Source organism: Nothoprocta perdicaria, unplaced genomic scaffold (genome assembly GCF_003342845.1).
Source record: "Nothoprocta perdicaria isolate Ctin4 unplaced genomic scaffold, notPer1 scaffold_16, whole genome shotgun sequence".
Classification (NCBI taxonomy): domain Eukaryota; kingdom Metazoa; phylum Chordata; class Aves; order Tinamiformes; family Tinamidae; genus Nothoprocta; species Nothoprocta perdicaria.
The window spans coordinates 6,116,125-6,134,361 of NW_020454760.1; the positions used below are offsets into that span (position 1 = coordinate 6,116,125).

At 45.0% G+C, this 18,237-nt stretch overlaps 1 protein-coding gene across 1 annotated transcript in view; it reads left to right on the forward strand.

Moving 5' to 3' along the window:
* The window catches only part of GREB1L (GREB1 like retinoic acid receptor coactivator), a 126,090-nt gene that overhangs the window by 926 nt on the left and 106,927 nt on the right, over positions 1 to 18,237 (forward strand). The gene's annotated exons all lie outside the window — the stretch shown is intronic.

The window sequence follows — 18,237 nt, forward strand, 5'->3', positions numbered from 1 at the left end:
CCCGGCTGGACACGGCCGGGCTCGTGGGCGAGCGGGCGCCCGCGCCCCTTCCCGCCGGGCGCGGCTGAGGGGCGGCGGGCGGAGCGGCGCTGCCGCCCCGGCGGGCGGTAACGGCCACTAACGGTCCCTAACGGCCGGGCCCCCTCGCCGCCCCGGCGGGCCGTAACGGCCACTAACGGTCCCTAACGGCCGGGCCCCCTCGCCGCCCCGGCGGGCGGTAACGGCCACTAACGGTCCCTAACGGCCAGGCCCCCCTAGCCTCCCCGACGGGCGGTAACGGCCACTAACGGTCCCTAACGGCCGAGGCCCCTCGCCGCTCCGGCGGGAGTTAACGGTCGGCTCTTGGCCTTCCCTTTAAAAAAAAAAAAAGAATAAAATAGTCTGTCTAGATAAAGTTGTTCTGTATATGGTATGAAATATGCCTTTTAAAATAATTTAAAGGTTTTTTTTTACTTTTTTTTTTTTTTTTTTTTAAAAAGGATTTCATTGTAATATCATCTGATCTACACGACTTGTTTGCAGAGTAAACGTGGGGGAGAGGAGGCTTAAGCTGAATGCGCGCTGGCTCTCAAGAGCAGCTGGCAGGTTTATTAACGTGTTCCCCACCGCTTTCGGAGCAGTGAGGTGCCTTTGAAACCGTGCCCTTCCCTTCAGGGAAATGTTTTACACTTTCCCACTTTTATTTATTTATTTTATTTCCCATGAAATGCTGAAAGATGCAAATTCTGCCCAAATTGCACGGTCCTGACTCTGAGAATGAGTAATTGGTTGCTGTTGATCCTTCAGTGGCCTCTCTCTCAAATGTTTATATCTGTATTCTGAAACTTGGGTATCATCAATGCTCAAATGTGTGTAAAGTGCCGAATGCTTTCAAAAAATCCCATTTCTTTTGCTTGATAGTATGTTTGCTTTAAATCTCTTTTTTTTTCCCCTCTTTAATTTTTGTCAGACTTTCTTTGAATTGGCTTCTTGCAACTTTCCCATTAAATAATAGTTTCTCCTACAGAAATTATTCATTCTTCTTACTTCATTGAAACCTAGTAATAAGACTGTTGAAGAAGCAAAGGTTTCCTTGTATTTTTTCACTTAATGTAGAAATCAGTGAAAGTAATTTTTATTACAGTGATTATAGTAGTTCAGAGCTGAGAGTGAGCGAATAGGTGCCTATTTCAGTTGAGGATATAGCTGTATATATGACTTCTGAGGATGCAGATGGAAGCTTTCTGTGCTCTTCTGAGAGTCCTGTAATGCACATTGAAGTCTGATTTATTCCTTCTCTATTTGGGATATGACCTGTAAAGAAAAATAAGGGTCTCCTGTTCGATTGACAAGCTTATTACATGAGCACTAGTGGGATAAAAAATGTTATTTTCTTTGAAAACACTAGAGGAATTCACTACCAATTTGTTTAGCATGAAGTTTAGAATAGGACTGGAGCATTTATAGAGCTGGTGGGTGCTATTTGCAAAGGAATAAGGATTCTGTGAGGTTTCTTACAACCATTCAGAAATATTTATTTCTTCTTCATCTTAACCTTGTGGATTTCAAACATATCCATAATTTTTCTCATAGAAGTATTTCCAAGAAAACTGTTCAGAAATTCAATCAGTAACATTCAGTTTGTACTTACTTGCATAAAAGCTTGAAACCCAAACTCTGAACACTTACAGTTTTGTCTGTGAATACAACAAATATAGTTTATATTTAAGCTTATTATTGGTAGCGTTTGTGAAAACCAGATTTTTGTCCAATGTGTTTAATAAAAAACACAGTTATAAAAATTGTATGATCATAATAAGTTTGTAACAATCAGGAATATGCAAGAGTTTTTGGAATGTCAGTGTTAATTATAGGAAGTAATACTAAAGGAACTAGCTAGTAATATGCAACCTGAATAGTGAGCTTTCATTAGGAAAATGAAAATACACACATTTTTTTGGATCTCATGAGAACATCACAGATGAAAGGTAATTTGACTGTGTGAAAAGTTTGCCTTAAATTCACAAAGTACTTAAAGGATGTTTGGTTTAAAGTCTTCTTAAACACATAAATATAGGTACTGATGCTGACAGTTCAACAGCTCATGTCTGAAGTTGCTTGTAGATATAAGGAAGAAAAAAAAAATCCAAAGTGTAATTCAGAAGGCTTCTAATTAGTTACTATGAGATACATGGAACTGAACAAAAAAAAATGGCAAAATCTCTCTACAGAGAAACTGGTTGTGTTGTGAGAGTTGAACTGTTCTTTCAGTGTGAAACTTGACTCAGTATAATATGAAAATACCCTAGGAAGTCTTATTAGTGATAGATGAAAACAATAATGCATTTTGCTCTTTCTTGTATTTCAAAGAAGTTTTTAAGTAGGCATCCAACTTCAAGGCTTTTAATTTGAGGAGTGAGTCTGTTTGTATTGTGTCTCATATTGAGGATTTTAGCTTTCTTTTATTTTTTTATGTGCTTTTATGTTTCGTAAGGCTCTGTACCATATGTTTTATATTTAATTTGTTCAATGACTGCTGAAGTGCAGTTGACTTTTGGTGAATGTGGTAACTGTTAACTAGTGCTTAGCAACAGTGCTCAATAATCAAGACGGGAAGTGCGGGAGAGTAGCATGTCTAATTGAAACTGCAGGGGGCATTTAGGTAGGTAGGATGTAATTAACAAAACCTGGGGCTTAGACCTGGTATTAAGGCCTCATTTCTCTTTTTCCTTTAAAAAATAAATAAATAAATAAAGTGAAATCATTAGCATAAAAACATTTCAGAGTTTTTAAAAATGTTTTTATGTCTCAGACTTTACAGCATTTTTGAGATGCTCGTATTTTGCTTTTTCCTGCATGATAACCATTGCTCACACATAATGCAGAGCAGTCCTTTTCATTTTCTTATGAAAGAGAGTTTTGAGCCTGCTGGTTGGAAGGGTGACAAATGAAGGAGTAACAAGCCTTGATGTTTTGACGGTGATACATTATGGACAATCAGTCCTGTGAAGTGCAGTTCGTTACATATAGTGAGCAATTAAGATCTCTCTCATGTTCTGAAGTAGATTAAAGCAATCTTAGAATGACAGTAAACTTTTATGATCTCAATGTAATTATTTTTTTCTAAGCAACACTGACTTTCTTCAAAACCTCTGCTCTCATGAGCTCCCAGAGGTGCCTTGAAAAGTGCTGCTTGTGTGGATATTTGCTTGGCATCTGTGGATGGTGGAAAGTTGGGAAAACAGCTGAGTTTTGCATAGTGCGGTGATTGGTTTGGGAATAACAACTGGAAATATGGAGCTCTGTGCAGAAACTACTCTTAAAATGTAATTATTTTTGATTTGGGTGATTCCTGAGTCTACATCAGCTGGTTTCTGTTGTCTTTTTCTGTCATGCTGTGATGTCACAACCTCTGTGAAATGCTGTGGGAATATTAAAAGCCATGGAGGATTGCATATGTGAATAACTTATTTATTTGATGTTGTTCTGATCGACTTAACCTTGTAACTCCCTTGGCACTTCAGAAATTTAGTGTATTTTTTTTAAATGTTCTTCAGATCTTAAACCAGGTATTATAAATTTGAACTTAATTTATGTCTTTAAACTTTTTGTTACAGTTATTCTGCAGTAACTAATAAAATGTTTATAGAGGCTTGTCTAGGGACTGTCTGTCGTCACATAAAATCAGCAGAGTAGAAAGATGGTAGAGAGCAGCCTGAATCATCACGACAAGATGGGATAGAAACCTTCAATTAATATTTCCCATGTAAGGTTTTGGGTTATTCTGAGGTAGGTTTTCGAATTGATGAAGCTATGAACAGCAAAACAGTGTGGGCAGACTTAAAATACTGTTACTTAAGAGATTACCAGACATCTGCCACAGGGGTTCCACAAACAAGCCTGGAGTGACTCGTTTCATAAAATGCTGTGTAAAGATCCTCTAATTTATTCTCCCAACTCTACTGCAGTCTCTGATTACATTTAGTGGCTCAAGACTCTTAGTGTGATCTGAGCAGAGCACTTGAAGGCCCGTGAAGAAGTTACTTATTGATTGGAACTGTGGTCTGAAATGTACTATGTTAATGGTGGGTTTTTTTTTTTAATTTTTTTTTATATAAGATAGACTCATTTGTGCATCTCACTCACAAAAGCAATGGGACTTTCCTGATGTGTGCAGTGCGAAGTTGTTTAGATGGTTGACTTTGACCTGATGTGTTTAGGATGGCGACTGAGAAAGGACATGTTGCTCTTACCCTGTCTCTTCTTGCAGTGAATTCTGCTGCGACTCCTTGGCGCTCATTTCTTAGTTATATACAATGTACTTCAGAAATTTCTCTGAAATTTTCATAGACTTCCTATGTTTGAAAAGCTGTCATTTTTATCTTGAACTATGTGGTGCTGAAATCTGGCTTTGTAGCGACACACTAAAGCACATGTGGAACATTTTCAGTGCTCTATGTACTTGAGAGGCATGAGACTTTTCCCTTTTCTATAAGCCTACCTTCAGTGTCACAATTTACCCTGTTTTGGAATATGAGGTGGATAAAAAAGGTACATGTGAGGGTAGGTCACACGTAGTCTTAGCGTTGGTGTTCTGTGAGACCGTGTGAAGTGTGTGCTCCCTTCCCTTCTGTGTTACCAGCCTTGAGAGCAAATGCTGCAAGGACTGGAAATGCTGTGTTGGCCTCCCCAGGCTCCCTAGTAAGAGGGAATGGCCGCTTTTTAAAATCCGAAACATGGGACAGCTTCCTTGGCTTAGTGACACGGGAGCCCTTTGGAGCTGCCTCCATTTGCAGGGAGCTGAGGCAATAGTGCTCAGAGCAGTTCCCAGCAGTTGAGTTCAGCTGCTTCCTACGCCATGAATCCTTTGGGCAACTACCTCTTTGTATGGGAGTCGCTGGTGAGAAGGGGGTGTTGAGGGCAGGGTGTAGGCAGCTCGGTGTTGGGGTGTGTGGGGATGAAAAGCCCGCCTGGCAAAGCCTTGCCCGGCTGTGCGTCAGGGCCTGCGGAGGTGCAACGCTGCACCCCGTCCCGAGCCTGGCGGCCTACCCCTGCAGGAAAAGAACCTCTGCTGCCTCGGTGGGTGCTGCAGCGCCCAGCGCCGCCGCCGCCGCCTCGGTGGGTGCTGCAGCGCCCWGCGCCGCCGCCGCCGCCTCGGTGGGTGCTGCAGCGCCCWGCGCCGCCGCCGCCGCCTCGGTGGGTGCTGCAGCGCCCAGCGCCGCCGCCGCCGCCTCGGTGGGTGCTGCAGCGCCCAGCGCCGCCGCCGCCGCCTCGGTGGGTGCTGCAGCGCCCAGCGCCGCCGCCGCCGCCTCGGTGGGTGCTGCAGCGCCCAGCGCCGCCGCCGCCGCCTCGGTGGGTGCTGCAGCGCCCAGCGCCGCCGCCGCCGCCTCGGTGGGTGCTGCAGCGCCCTGCGCCGCCGCCGCCGCCTCGGTGGGTGCTGCAGCGCCCTGCGCCGCTGCCTCCTGGCACAGCAGCCCGTCCGATTCGACTGCGGCTGCTCCTCAACCACCCTCACCCTGTGGTTTGGCAGCAAGGCCCTAAAATTCTTCAGTCCCTTGGAGCTATTAATTCTTCTTTTCCTCCTCTTTCCCGTGGGGGTTAATTTTCCTCCTGTCCTTTTAGGTTTTTCAGCCCACTTCAAGAATAACTGTTTCATAAGGGAAGCTTGCCTTTTAACTTCCTTAACCTGAGTGCATAGAATGAAAATCTTAGTGCAGTTAGCTGAGTTCTTTGAGCAGAACAGGTAATGATTGGTGGTTTTCTTTCTTTCTTTCTTTTTTTTTTTTTTAATTATTATGAACATGATCCTTTCTCAATATAGCTTCATTGCCCTTCACTGCCTTAAGCAAAGGGGAACAGCTTCCTGCCAAGGACGATCATGATGTGTGTGACATTCAACAACATCCTGGGGGAGTTTGTTCTCATGCTGGTCTAGTCAAAAACAAAAACATGTTGATATTTATCTGTAAATATCAATATAAGACATTAGGATGTTGTTGCTGTTGTTCTTCCTAATCTCAGCCTCTTTGAGGGAAAACTCTAATGGTAAGAAGAGTTAAAAATTGGATGGATGAGGCAGGCGAACAGCGCCCACTGGGAGAGGAGCAATTCTGAAGAAAACCCGAGGGGAGAAGAAAGAGAAGGTCAGCGCGTACAAGAAGACTGTGACGTCTGTGAGGGATGTGCAGGAGAGGGTAGTGAAAAGCAAGAGACTGAGCAGGGTGAAGAGGATGCAGGTCCACACAGTCCTGATAGAAGCAGCTTCAACAGATTTTGAAATCTAGCTTCTTTATTTGTTTGGATGATGAGAGTCAGTTCTCTGTTTCCAAGCTAAGGAGAGAAAAGATGTTTTTCACCTCCCTCCAGATCCACAGTCATGACTTTAACAGATGTGGGAAGCTGCTTTTCAAGGGCGTCAGAACTGAAACATCGTAACTGTTGCAAACTTGTGTCAGGAGCTGTGGGATTGTTCTCGATGAAACACTAAGAGATCTTACGATCTTATAGTATCTTAAGAGATCTCACAAGCTGTAGTTTCAGAACGTCTGAAAATTCATCCTATCATTGTTGCTTTGATGTCTCTTTGAAGGAAAAATGCGTGCTGTTGATCAGCATGGTTAAAAGATACTGTCACAGGAGTAATAAATGAGAGTTGGATCTGGCATCTCCTTTCAGTGAAAGATGGTATTCTTCTAGATGCTCTTAAAATTTCATTTTCCTATGGTAACAAGCTCAAATTTGAGTTCAGTTAAGCGCAGTTTGGGGCCTTGTGGCTGAAAAGGGCCTTTCACTGGCACTGCGTGGCTTTGGTGCTGGTGTCTGGTGCTGCTGCTACCTCTAGCATTGTGTTTGCTGCAGGGAGCACGAACCTCAGCGTTAACCTCTGTGTATAACCTTGACGCAGGGCTGGATCTTTGCTTTCAAGCTTGTTATTAGTTTGTCTAAATTGAAATAACTGTGTACCGGATGAAGTACTTGTAACCTTAAAATACTTAATTATCTGTAATTGAGAGGAAAAAAATATTTTGTGCCCCATCTTTATTTTTGTGAAATTGAATTTCATTTTTTATTTCACTGTAATTCTTGTTTTCCTGTGCTTAGCTGGGAGTAAGAACCTCACTTGACAGGTTAATAAGTCAAAACTATTGATGTGGATCAGTTGAAACTGAAAACGCATCCCAACCATTCTGCTCTTGCAGCGCTTCCCACGTGGCTTGGCTTTGTGTGCAGGGCTGGACTGAGTGACCTTCAGAGGGCCCTGGCCATTGAGAACTCCCCGATGCTCCGGATTTAGCGGCCGCTTGTAGCGTGGGGTGGTGAAACATGGGGTAGACATGGAGCTATAGGCAGTGTTACCTGTTGGCCTGACACAAATTGCTCCTCGATTCACCTGGCCTGAGGGTTGGCAGCCCTGCTGGAGGAGCAGGTCAGTGGGAGCAGGAACTGCTTTGATAACCTGCTTCCTGCTGCTGCCCTTCTGAGGCCCCTGGGCTTGGGCTGTGTGGTGTGTGGTTCTCTGTGCTCAGAAATACCTGCTCCTTGTGTGTCCAGCTGCACAGCACCCGTGCAGAGACCCCCTGCCTTCTGCTGCTGGCCCCGGGCTGCAGGGCTTGACCTGCACCTTTATGTGGTGGCTGGGTCCTGTGGCAGTGCACAAGCTGCAGTGTGGGAACTCAAGGGACTGCATAGAGACTCTCTGGCCCATCCAGGCTGGAAGATTGTTACCAAAAGGGAATAATGGTAGCTGAGGGATTGGCTCTGATGCGGTGTCTAAAACCAGGTCCTCCAGATTAATGTTCATAATCATACGTTTTACTCTAAAGAAGCTTAAAATAAGCCCAAAGTACCTATCTTAGTCCTGAAAAGCTTTAAATTTAAGCATGCCTAATAAGAAAAAGAATTACTTTTACTCGTTGTTTTGCTCTTTGCTAAGGCTTAGAAACTACTGCCCTCAGTTACACGTTTCTGAAAGCTGAGTTAGATGCCTGTTAAATTGTATATGTGCGTCTCTGTGTTTTATTTATCAGATCCCTTAGTGCTTATGTGATGATTCAGTACATGAGTTGCAGTTTCCTCTAGCTGCCATTGCTGTCATGTAACATCTTCCACATCCCATGGAAAAATGGTAAAGTGTGGAAAGAAGGGGGTTGTGCTTTTTAATTCTCCATAGGAAAACAGTAGTGGAGGCAGAATGATAGTGTCTAGCTCCCAATGATTATCTGAATAAACCAGGAGGGTTATGAAAATCACAGCAAAGGGGGAAGAAAGAATTTGACTCCTAGAGACTGGATGTTCTCCGAGAAACTGTAGTGCAGGAGGAAGTTGCCCGTTGAGTTAACGGCGAGCGGAGCAGAAGGGCTGGGGTTCGTGCCCGTGGCCCTTCCCCAGAGCACGGAGAGGAAAGGCCAGTGCACGGGAGGACGCTGACCCTGGGCCGAATTCATTAAAACAACTCTGTCCTCCTTGTTCCAAAGTGCAGCTCACGCTGCGAGAGGCTGATCTAGCTCTCATTGGAAAATACGTGCTGAAAATGAGGGCTGTTCTCCGTGCTGTCGGAGCGCCCTTGCTGTGTGCGGTAAATCGCGCCGACTCGCTGTGCTTCTCTTGGCTGGTTTGCAAAGATGTGAGAATAAATTAATGAATCCTCTTGCGCTCGTACTGTAATTATGGGTGCTAAGAAAAATAGCCCCAAACTGTGAACGTATAGAGAAAATTGGTCAAAAGATCTGCCCTCTTTTGACACAGCTTGGTGTCAAGCAGAGTATGCAGTTGAAGGGAATATCACTATATACCCATGTGAGGGATAGCTGACATTCAGACTGTGATTTATTTTTAAATTTTGTTTTGAAAATGAGGCTTGCAACAACAGTTGGCAGACATTATTGGCTTACCTGTTCCTGGCCTTCTGTTAGGTTTCTGCAGCTATACTTATTTTTACCTCACAGAATGATCCCTATTCTTTGACTTTCTATTTCTGTTCCCTCCTTTTATTGAAGAGGAGCATGGTTGTCACTTCTATAAATGCAGTTTTGTACTAGATTGACCTTTAGGTTCTACTTTTGCTACTGCTGAATTAGTTACAGAGGAAATATGTTCTTGTAATTTTAGTTTAAGAGCAATACATCTGATGAGAGCAGGCCAGAGGTACGTGACGGAGATTTTTGTGTTGTAAATATAGCCTGTTTTTAACATAGAATGTGGCAAAAAAGTACAGGTTTGTTTGGGTCAACTACAGATTTTTTTTTCCTATGTCTTAGGAAAATAAACTCTAGTTTAGTCCCTTAGTTCAAGGTAAAAAGTCAAGTTAAACAGAATACTTTAGATTAAGCTAGAAGGCCTGGAGCTTAGTTCAAGGTAAAGAGTCAAGTTAAACAAAATACTTTAGATTAAGCTAGAAGGCCTGAAGTTTCAAATTAGCAACCCGAGAGCTAGGGAATCAAGGAAAATATGCTTAAACTTTCTTAGAAGATGATACTGGAAAGCTCCTCAGAGCTTTGCTTTAACGGTAGATTTGAGGTGATCTAATTCTTTCACGTTCCACCCCAAAAGGCTAAGATGTGTCGATGTGTCTGCAGAGTCTGCTTTGGGCTGGGAATCCTGACATTTCAGTGGCCGCTGTTGCCCTTAGTGCTGATAAGCAAAGCACTGGGGCAAACGGTGGATGGAGGAAGAGGAACAACCTTTTGTTCCCTTTTTACATAGTTGTGTGTCCCTTATGGGAGCAGTACTGTGTAAAGGCCATACATTTTTGAATATGGGAGGAGAAGCTGTCTTCTGAAACCACGGGAAATGCTTATGTGAAACTATAACCTGGTGTTACTTCATATGGTGGATTATGTAACAGCACGTAGAGGGTACGGGGCTTCTGTTACAGTCATCTCTTTGGAACCATGTGCCCTGGTGTACGAAAGAAATGGACCCATCACAGTCAATAATTTATTTAGTGTGTTTTAGACAAACTGATAACATTCATTGGAGAAAAACTATAGTTTTTCTACATGTTTTGCTAAGCTAAATCCTGCAAAGATGCAAACATTCCTGCATAACTGTGGTGGCGTAGGCAGCACTCGCTGCCCTAGAGAGGCTAGTGCTGGCAAAGAAGTGGCTTCAGTTCCAGGGCTCTAACCAGCCTGGAAGGAGGCGAGGGAAACGGCGGCAGCTGTGGGAAGGTTGATGCCCTGCTTATTGCAGGGAGCCCCGGTGCCCTGTGCGCCCTGAAGTGCCAGGCCTGGTGTGCGGAGCCGCGTGCGGCGCCCGCTGACCTTACCCGGCCGTGGGGCTGCCTCGTGCCCGCCCCGGTGCCGGCTCCTTGCGGAAACACTCACCAAAAATGAACTTGGAGCCTCCTTCTCTGGAGAGCTTCCCAACCCGCCTGGATGCCCCCTGTGCCCTGTGCTCTGGGTGTCCCTGCTGGAGCAGGCGGCTGGACTAGGTGAGCTCTAGAGGTCCCTTCCAACCTCAGCCAGTCTGTGATTCTGCTAGCAGAAGGTGCTTGGCTGGTTATAGCAGTAGTGCACGAGGGAGCAAACAAAGTGCTTGCAGGCCCCATGCAGGCACCACCTCTCCCTTCCCTCTCCCCTCCCCGCCACCCCCCCTTTTTTATTTATTTGACCATATGTTTTAGCAGTCTTAAGTGTGTGTCGGAGGTAATCCGGCCTCCTTGCTTTTAAAGGGTATTACCCTGTTTGTTGCTGAAGTGAGACTTTCCTCCCATTTAATTCTTGTGAGCCATAACTAAACTTTTTAATTATTATTTTTGCAGATTACTTTTTGCATGGTGGAATTTAACTATGTTTCTTCTAGCCTTGCTGATACTAGTTTGTATGATATGGAGTCAAGCAAACCAGTTTGTTGTCTCGCTCCTAATCTGAATTTCAGAGCCCATGTTCTTTACACCCTGCCTCTCTCTTCCCCTCCTCCCATTCTCTCCACAGAAAGACAACGCTGGGCTCTGTTCTCCCTCCATCCCCTCTTTTTCTCTTTTCTGTAGAGCCAGAGGAATGAAAAATAAATGTGATTACCTCTTCCTACTCATCCACTCCTCCAGGTTGCTACTTCTTCCTGAATGTGATTAATATATTAGAATATTTAGGTTCGGGTTCTTCAAATTATTTGCAGGTGTGCTGCTGAGCGCATCATATTGAAGCGCATTGGCTTCACAACCAACAATTGGTGCAGGTTTTTTTTATATTATATTTTTATGGATTTTTATGGGTTAAAGCAGGTCACTAAAGGACAGAGCTTCACGATGACTTTCTGAAAGGAACAGCTTCTGTCAGGGTGTTGGTTTTCTGTGAACCAACTGTCAGGAATCCTGGTGGCGGGAGCCTCTGCTCAGGCCTCTAGTGAACATTGACTGCCTTAAATGCTCTCAAAAGAAGGCAGAAAAAAAAAAAGAATTTCTTAAAAGAAATGATCTTAAAAGAACGTCAGTTCTTAGCCCATGTTGTACTGGTGCTTGTAGGCTGCCTTAGATGCTCTTGTTACAGTGAGCAATCTAGTTGTTTAAAAAAAAGGTAAACGGGGTCGTGGGCTCACAGAAATTTGCTATTTAATAGAATAAGCAGAATGTGCTGGGTAAGAAGCCAAGCCTACTGCCCTAGTGGAGTGAAACATATGTGTGTAGGGGAGGAGGGGAATAACACATAGGAAAAGATTTATGCCTTCCTTTGGGCTGTTGCTTAGGAACAGAAAATGCCTCTTAAGCCTGTTTTGGGAGAGGGGAGGGGTGAAACTTGATTCAGTGACCATCTGTCCGGAGCCGCTTGATTTCCTGTAGAGCTGCCCTTTGTTTCTGTCAAACAATTGATTGTTCCCCCTCACAGATAAGAATCCTGCTGGTGACATTGCACTGAATCAGCAGGTTGGTTTGTGTCAACCACAAAACAGATGTATTAATTAAAAAAAAAAAGAAAAAAAAAAAGCTATATATATATTTGAGGATTTTCTGGTTCTTCAGAGACCACTACCAGTGTCTTTGCTGTTTTATATTTCTATGTGGCATTTCTTTTTTTCCTCTTCTGGAATGCACGTCAGCACAGAAAGTGCAATAAATTTAATTGAAACTTTTTTTTTTTTTTTTTTTTTAAGAGGAAGTAATATCTTTTATGAGTCTGAAGCAGCTAGGGAAAAGCAGCCCTGGTTTGGGGCATGGAAGCCTTTTGGTGGGGGGAGCAGAGGTTAATTGAAGTCACTATTGAAGAATTCCCCACTGTTTCGCTGAAAACAAAACCCAGATTCTTAATTGCAAATGGCATCTTGGCTATTGTTCTTGCTTAATTGTCAGAAAATCATTCTTTCTTTGAGCACCTTCTGTTACTTCAAGAGAAAGGGATTGGATAGACATGAACTCCACTTAGATTATTTTTAAATCATATTCTTTATATTGTAAAAACCTATATATCTTTGTTAATTTTATGCATGCAGGGGACAATGTATATGCAATTATGAGCATGTTCCCTGTAGCTGGCATTATTTGTTGAGCGTTTCCACACCATCTCTTTGTGAATTCCTTCCATGTGTTGATATTCACTGTATTTCCTTCAATCCTGGAGTATTTTGGGGATGCTGTGCTACAGAAGAGGGGGAGAAGGAAAGAGCAGCAGGACAAATATTCTTGGCATCTTACAGGTCTTTGCTTATTTGGGCTTAGCCTACTTATCACTCAGTAGATGAAACTTGTAGGTAATTCCCAAAAGTCACTTCACAGAGTCAGAAGGTGATGGGAAAGTTCATTTCCCCTTCTCCTTTGTTGTTTTGTTTTGTTTTTCTACGCCATGTGCTCTCCAGGCTGCTTTTCCCATGTAGAGGAGATGCAGGCTTCACTTCTCCATGTGGTCCTGGCTATGTGTTGGCTTTGACTCTTTCTGAAGCTGGTAGCAGGGTGCCCACTGGCTTTGTGGATGTTGGCTAGGATATTTTTGTAGCTGTTTTTTCTTTTTTTTCCTTCTTTTAGTGTCCTGTAAGGTGGGACCATTTGGCTTAGTGGGAGAGGTTAGCGTCAAACCACATAAATCACAGGCTGGTTGAGGTTGGAAGGGACCTCCAGAGATCATCTAGTCCAGCCCTCCTCGAGCCTGTGCTTAGATGTCTGAAAGCTCCGTGGCCTGTCGGCCGAAGCAGCCCTGGCCTGCTTGCTGCATGTAAGGGATGTCCTCCTTTACGGTAGGGTTAGCTGTCATCTACACGCCTCTCATGGGGTTTCACCTTCTGGAAATTCCCTGGGAATTAAAAAATACTTAGAACTAGTTCAAGCTAGGTTTGGGGTGGGATGGGGTTGAAAAATCACAGTGAGGAAGCAGTTCTGGATTCATTTGGAAACTGATTCCCTTCCATTCTACAAGACTGACCTTCTGTGTGTCGGGGGGGGGAAATGAAACTGCGGGATTTTGTTTCAGGATTGGAAAATCTGTCCCAAACATCTGGAGCACTGCTTTGAGGTTGCCATAGAGAAAGCAATGAGTGGTTATTTTGATCTGGATTTTTACAGCTCCCTTAAAAGACGCGTTACTAAGTGGACGAGCTCGAAGAGTAGGGAGCAACCGCAAAGCCCAGCTCTTCCAGCAGTTGAGTGTGGCCTGTGCAGGCAGCAGGGCGGTCGGGATGCATCCCGTACCCTTGCCCATCCTTCCCTGGGCCATGTCTTACCATCCTTCTCCCAGTAAAGCCAAGCCTTGTGTAGCTGCTTCAAGCTAGGGACAGAGGACACAAATCCACGGTTCCCAGGGCACCCAGGTGACGGTCTGCACTGCGCATGGGAGGGCGGTAACTTCAGAAAGAGAAGTAGGTGGAAGACCAGCCCCTCACATCCACCTTCCCGCATTGCCGCTGTGGCCATGGTTATTTGTGTGTTTCTCTGCACGCTCTTGGGAGCCCGGCTGCGGACGCTGGGGCTCCTGCTGCTTCCCTCCAGGTGGGCTCCCGGGAGCTCCTCACGGGTCGCAGCCTGTAGCGCTGCAGCCCTGCGGCAGCCTCCATCCCCAGAGCCAGTGGCTCTGTCCATAACACCGGTTGGAGAAACCTCTCTCCCGTGGTGAAGGGCCTCTCTGGTGTGCAGGAGAAGGCGCGGAGGCTCCGGCTGGAAGTGCCCTCGTGCTGGGGCAGGGGAAAGCCGCTGCCCTCGCTGCCCCGGCCGCCTGCACCTGAGGGTAACGCGGCCGCTGGCCCTGCTCTCGGGAAGCGGCCGCCGCCGCCTGCCTTCCCGGAAAGGCGTCGCAGCATGGACCGCCAACGGCTGAGAGGGAGCTGTTGTCCTGACAAGTGCCTTCCGCTGGCGCTTGGCTTTGGAAGGAAAAGCGTGTGTAGCCAACAGGGAGATGTTGCTGCTGTCCAGAGCCCTCCTCTGCGCTGGGGACTGTCCCCAGGCTCAAAGAGAGGAGCTCTCGGCCGTGGGCCTGGTGGCTGGCGCTTGGGCTCTGCTTAGCGCTGCCGCGGGGCCGCGTACGCCGCGACTGGAAGCAGGCTGTGTTTGTAGCTGCTGTAAAGCGCCCCGTGGAGAGCAGCGCCTGCGATCAGCTCTGCCCTGCAACCTTTTGGGTCACCCAAGGTGCCCCTTGCGTGAGAGCTGGGCGGGAGGAGCCGCGCGGGAATGGGCAGCAGGAATGGGCAGTGGGCTCTGCGAAGGAGGCCTCTTCTGCGGCCGCTTGTGCCTGCTCCTCTACTCTTTATTTATTTTTAATTTTTATTTTTTGCTTTTTAAATCTGGTGAGAGTGGCTCCCCTAAAGAAGCTCTGTGGGGTTTAGATGGAATTAGCTGATTTATTGAACTCTTTTTTCACTCATGCTCCTTACGTTACAGCAAGAGAGCTCCTTCATAACCCGCTGGTTGACTGTATGCACATAGATGACAAGTGGAAAATGCAAGAAGTATTCTGCGTAATGACTTACTGGACTTAGTATATTCTCTCTTTTTTTTTTTTTTTTTTTTTTTTGGTATTTAAAGCAAGAGAGGTGCAACCTTGTTTCTATTAGTGGTGTACTGAAATGGCAATCTCTTTTTTCAATAAAAGAAATACCTTTTCAGTTGAAAAGGAATTGATGAAAATGCAAGGAGATGCAAGAGCAGTGTCTCTGCTTGAGCTTAAAAACAAAAAAAAGTTTTCTAGGCTTTTTTTTGGTCTTTTCTACTTTTTTTTTTTTTTTTTTTTGGTCTTGTGATAACTAAGAAGGTCATTTTTCCCTCCACTCTTTTTTTCAGCCTCCAACAGTAGTGTGCTTTGTCTTTCTATCTAGCAAGCTGACTGGCTTTTAGAGCAAAGATAGTTGTGAGGAATAGGCAGAGGTTTTGGAGGGTTTTGGAGCATCCTATGATGCTTGAGTGTGTGCAAGCAGGGGGAGATTGCAGAGCTCTTGGCTGAGGGTAGTTGCTCAGCTGGGATCATCAGTACTTTTCCAAGCATGCTCCCTTTTCACTTAAGTGGGAGGAAACTGTGGGTTTGCAACTGTATGTGTAACGGTAAAGAAGCATTTAAGGACTGGGTCTAGTGTAATCCAGATAGTGGCTGAGTCTCTTATTTTTCAAAAATCTTTGCCTGTCTGTTGCTTTATTCCATATTTTATTTATTTATTTATTTATTTATTTATTTATTTATTTTGTAGGTGGCTAAGTAGTCACTTAGGGAAAATAAAATAAACATAAGAGCCAAGCACCCGAGGCTGGCCTGGGAATTCCGGTGACCAAAGCTGGCAAGGGGAAGATGTTCGGGCTAGGCTGCCTTGAGTACAAATTTCCAAACAGATCCGGAGGTGGGGATGGAACAGATGATTCGGATCTCGCTTCTTTTTCTTTTTGCGTTTTTCCCCCTTCCTGAATAAAATGGGAATAAGTATATTGTGACTTCAGCAGCTGAATTCCTACTGTTTGTGTTGAATGAGGCCCCCCACCAGAAAGGCTGGTAAAGCAACTGCGTGTGAGGTTTCAAACACATGCCCTGCATGGGGACGTTGGCCTCGTCCTTCAGCCGGCTTGTTTAGAGTGAATTATCTGCTAAGTCGCAGGCAAGTGGCTCTTTTATTGCTCTTCTTTTTGGAATGCAGTATATGAGTGATATCCAGAGGGGCCAGGAGCATAAATAATGTTTGTTTCAGGGCTTGCTGGGTGCAAATGGCAGGGGGCTCACCCTGAGGAGAGCGGTTTTGTTTGGTGTGGCTAATCAGGAGCGGGGCTGGAATTGCTCATAGCTGTCATTGGGGTTTTGTTTCAAAATCCAGGGACCTACTGGGAAAAACAAAAAGCTAAGGGAAGCTGACTGTATTTCAGGCCGAGCCCTGCGGAATCCGAAACGCTGCCCTGATGCTCCGGGTATTCTTATTCCCCGGCACCGCATTCCCGCCGTTACTAAGGAAACAGGTTTTCAGGGGCTTTACATCTTCATTGTCAAGTATTTGCCACACTTATTGTTGCTGTTTGCAGATTAGGGCAATTTAAACAATGCCTTTTGAAATGGGCACCAAAAAATAGAAAAAGAAATATAGTGGAAATAGATGTAATGAATCAATTACCTCCCCCCCTACATCTCCCCCTTCCCATTTAAATTTTCAGTGCAACTTTTTTCAGAGGCTGCATATAAAATGTCACACCTATGGTGTGGGCTTTGGCGGCATGGGAAAAACACTTTTTTTCCTGAAGAAAGTTAGGCTGAGGTTTGCATTGGAGTTGTGTCTCCGTGATCATTATGCATCTAAGACCCGAGCCCATTAAGCTGCGTTGCGTTTGCACTGCTACAGCTGTGAAGTCTTACTGTAAAAAGGAAGTATTTTGGGACAAATGGAAAAGACTTTTCCCTCCCAAAACCCCAAAACCTGCATGCAGAATCTGAGTAGTCCCACACTCTCCATTGGCGCGCTTTTGTGGCCAAGCAGAAACCTGCCTGTTCATGTTTTCCCTAGAAAACTGGATTGTGGAGGAAGTGGTCAGGCTTGTAAACGCATCTGGAGCAGAAGACTCTCTATTGATTTGGTTCCTGTTGCCTCCTAACAAATTTGTACATTGCTGCAGTTCCCTTCTGTACCCGTGGTAGGAGGGAGAGTTTTAGAATTGGTTCAAATGTTAATTCCTGATGTTACAGTGAAGACTCTCTAACAAACTGTTCTATGGGCTGGTGATTAGGCAAGTAATTTTAAGCATTTGTGCCTCTATTTTCCTCCTGTAAAGCATGGGTAGTGCTTGGATATCTATTTGGAGGGAGAGCTGCGAATCTTACCAGAGCTTAGGAAGTGCTGTAGGAAATTTCAGTGCTGTGTGTATAAGAGTATAACACTACATGCTCAGGTCACTGCAGGGGAAGTATGTTTGAACAATTTTAGTTGTTAATTATGTGCTGTGCATCTCGCTGTATATACAAGCTTTATTTATGTATTTATTTATTTTCTCTTCTCCTGGTGCAGTCTAAAAGCTCTTTGCAAAGCCGGGTTTGAGGGCACCCTGCTGCTGCAGAGCTGTGTGTGGCTGATGCAGCCAGGAAGATGGTGTGAAAAGTTTGAAGAAGATGGGGGAAAGCTTAAAGCTGTTAAAGCTGTTGCAAGTTACGAATTATCACTTCATACGTATTAACCATTAACATTTCTGACCGTTATCATGGCTAGTAATCAAGTTTGTGGCATCTTTTATAAAATATGTAATATGGATACAAATGGCTTACTTTAATATATGCCCCCCCAGCGTTCCTTTCTAATCCTGCAGCCAGCAGTAGCACTTTTGCATAAAGTTCTTGTTTAAGCTAAGTCTCTTAGCACAAAATCTCTTTCCAAATTGAATTTCTCCTTCTGCAGCTAAATCTGGCGCAGAGCTAAGCCAATAAGCTGTTTCTAAGCGCAGGTGATGCTTTTCCTGCCATTGACAGTATTTTTCATTTGCCTGCCCTGCACCTCTTCCTAGTCAAGCCGCCTCAGATTAATCACCTTCAAATGTCAGGGTTTCTGTGGGTGGGTTTGGGACCGAGTTTGGAGTGAAACGTTATCTGGCCTTCCCTGGCAGCTGCTGTAGTGCTTGCCCGTGTGCAGTGGGTGCTGCAGCTGAAGTGCAGCGTGCGCTGCACCTTCTAGGCACAATATAAATGAAATGCTGTTCCTCTGGGGTGAATCCTGTCGGCCTGGCGGAGAGGAGTTACTGTTCTCCGTGTGTGTCCAGGGAATTGAATCGAGAGGCGCCTCTCGCAGAGCCCTGCGCCGGGCAGATCCATGGAGGACGTTATCCATGGAGGACGTTATCCATGGAGGACGTTATCCATGGAGGACGTTATCCATGGAGGACGTTATCCA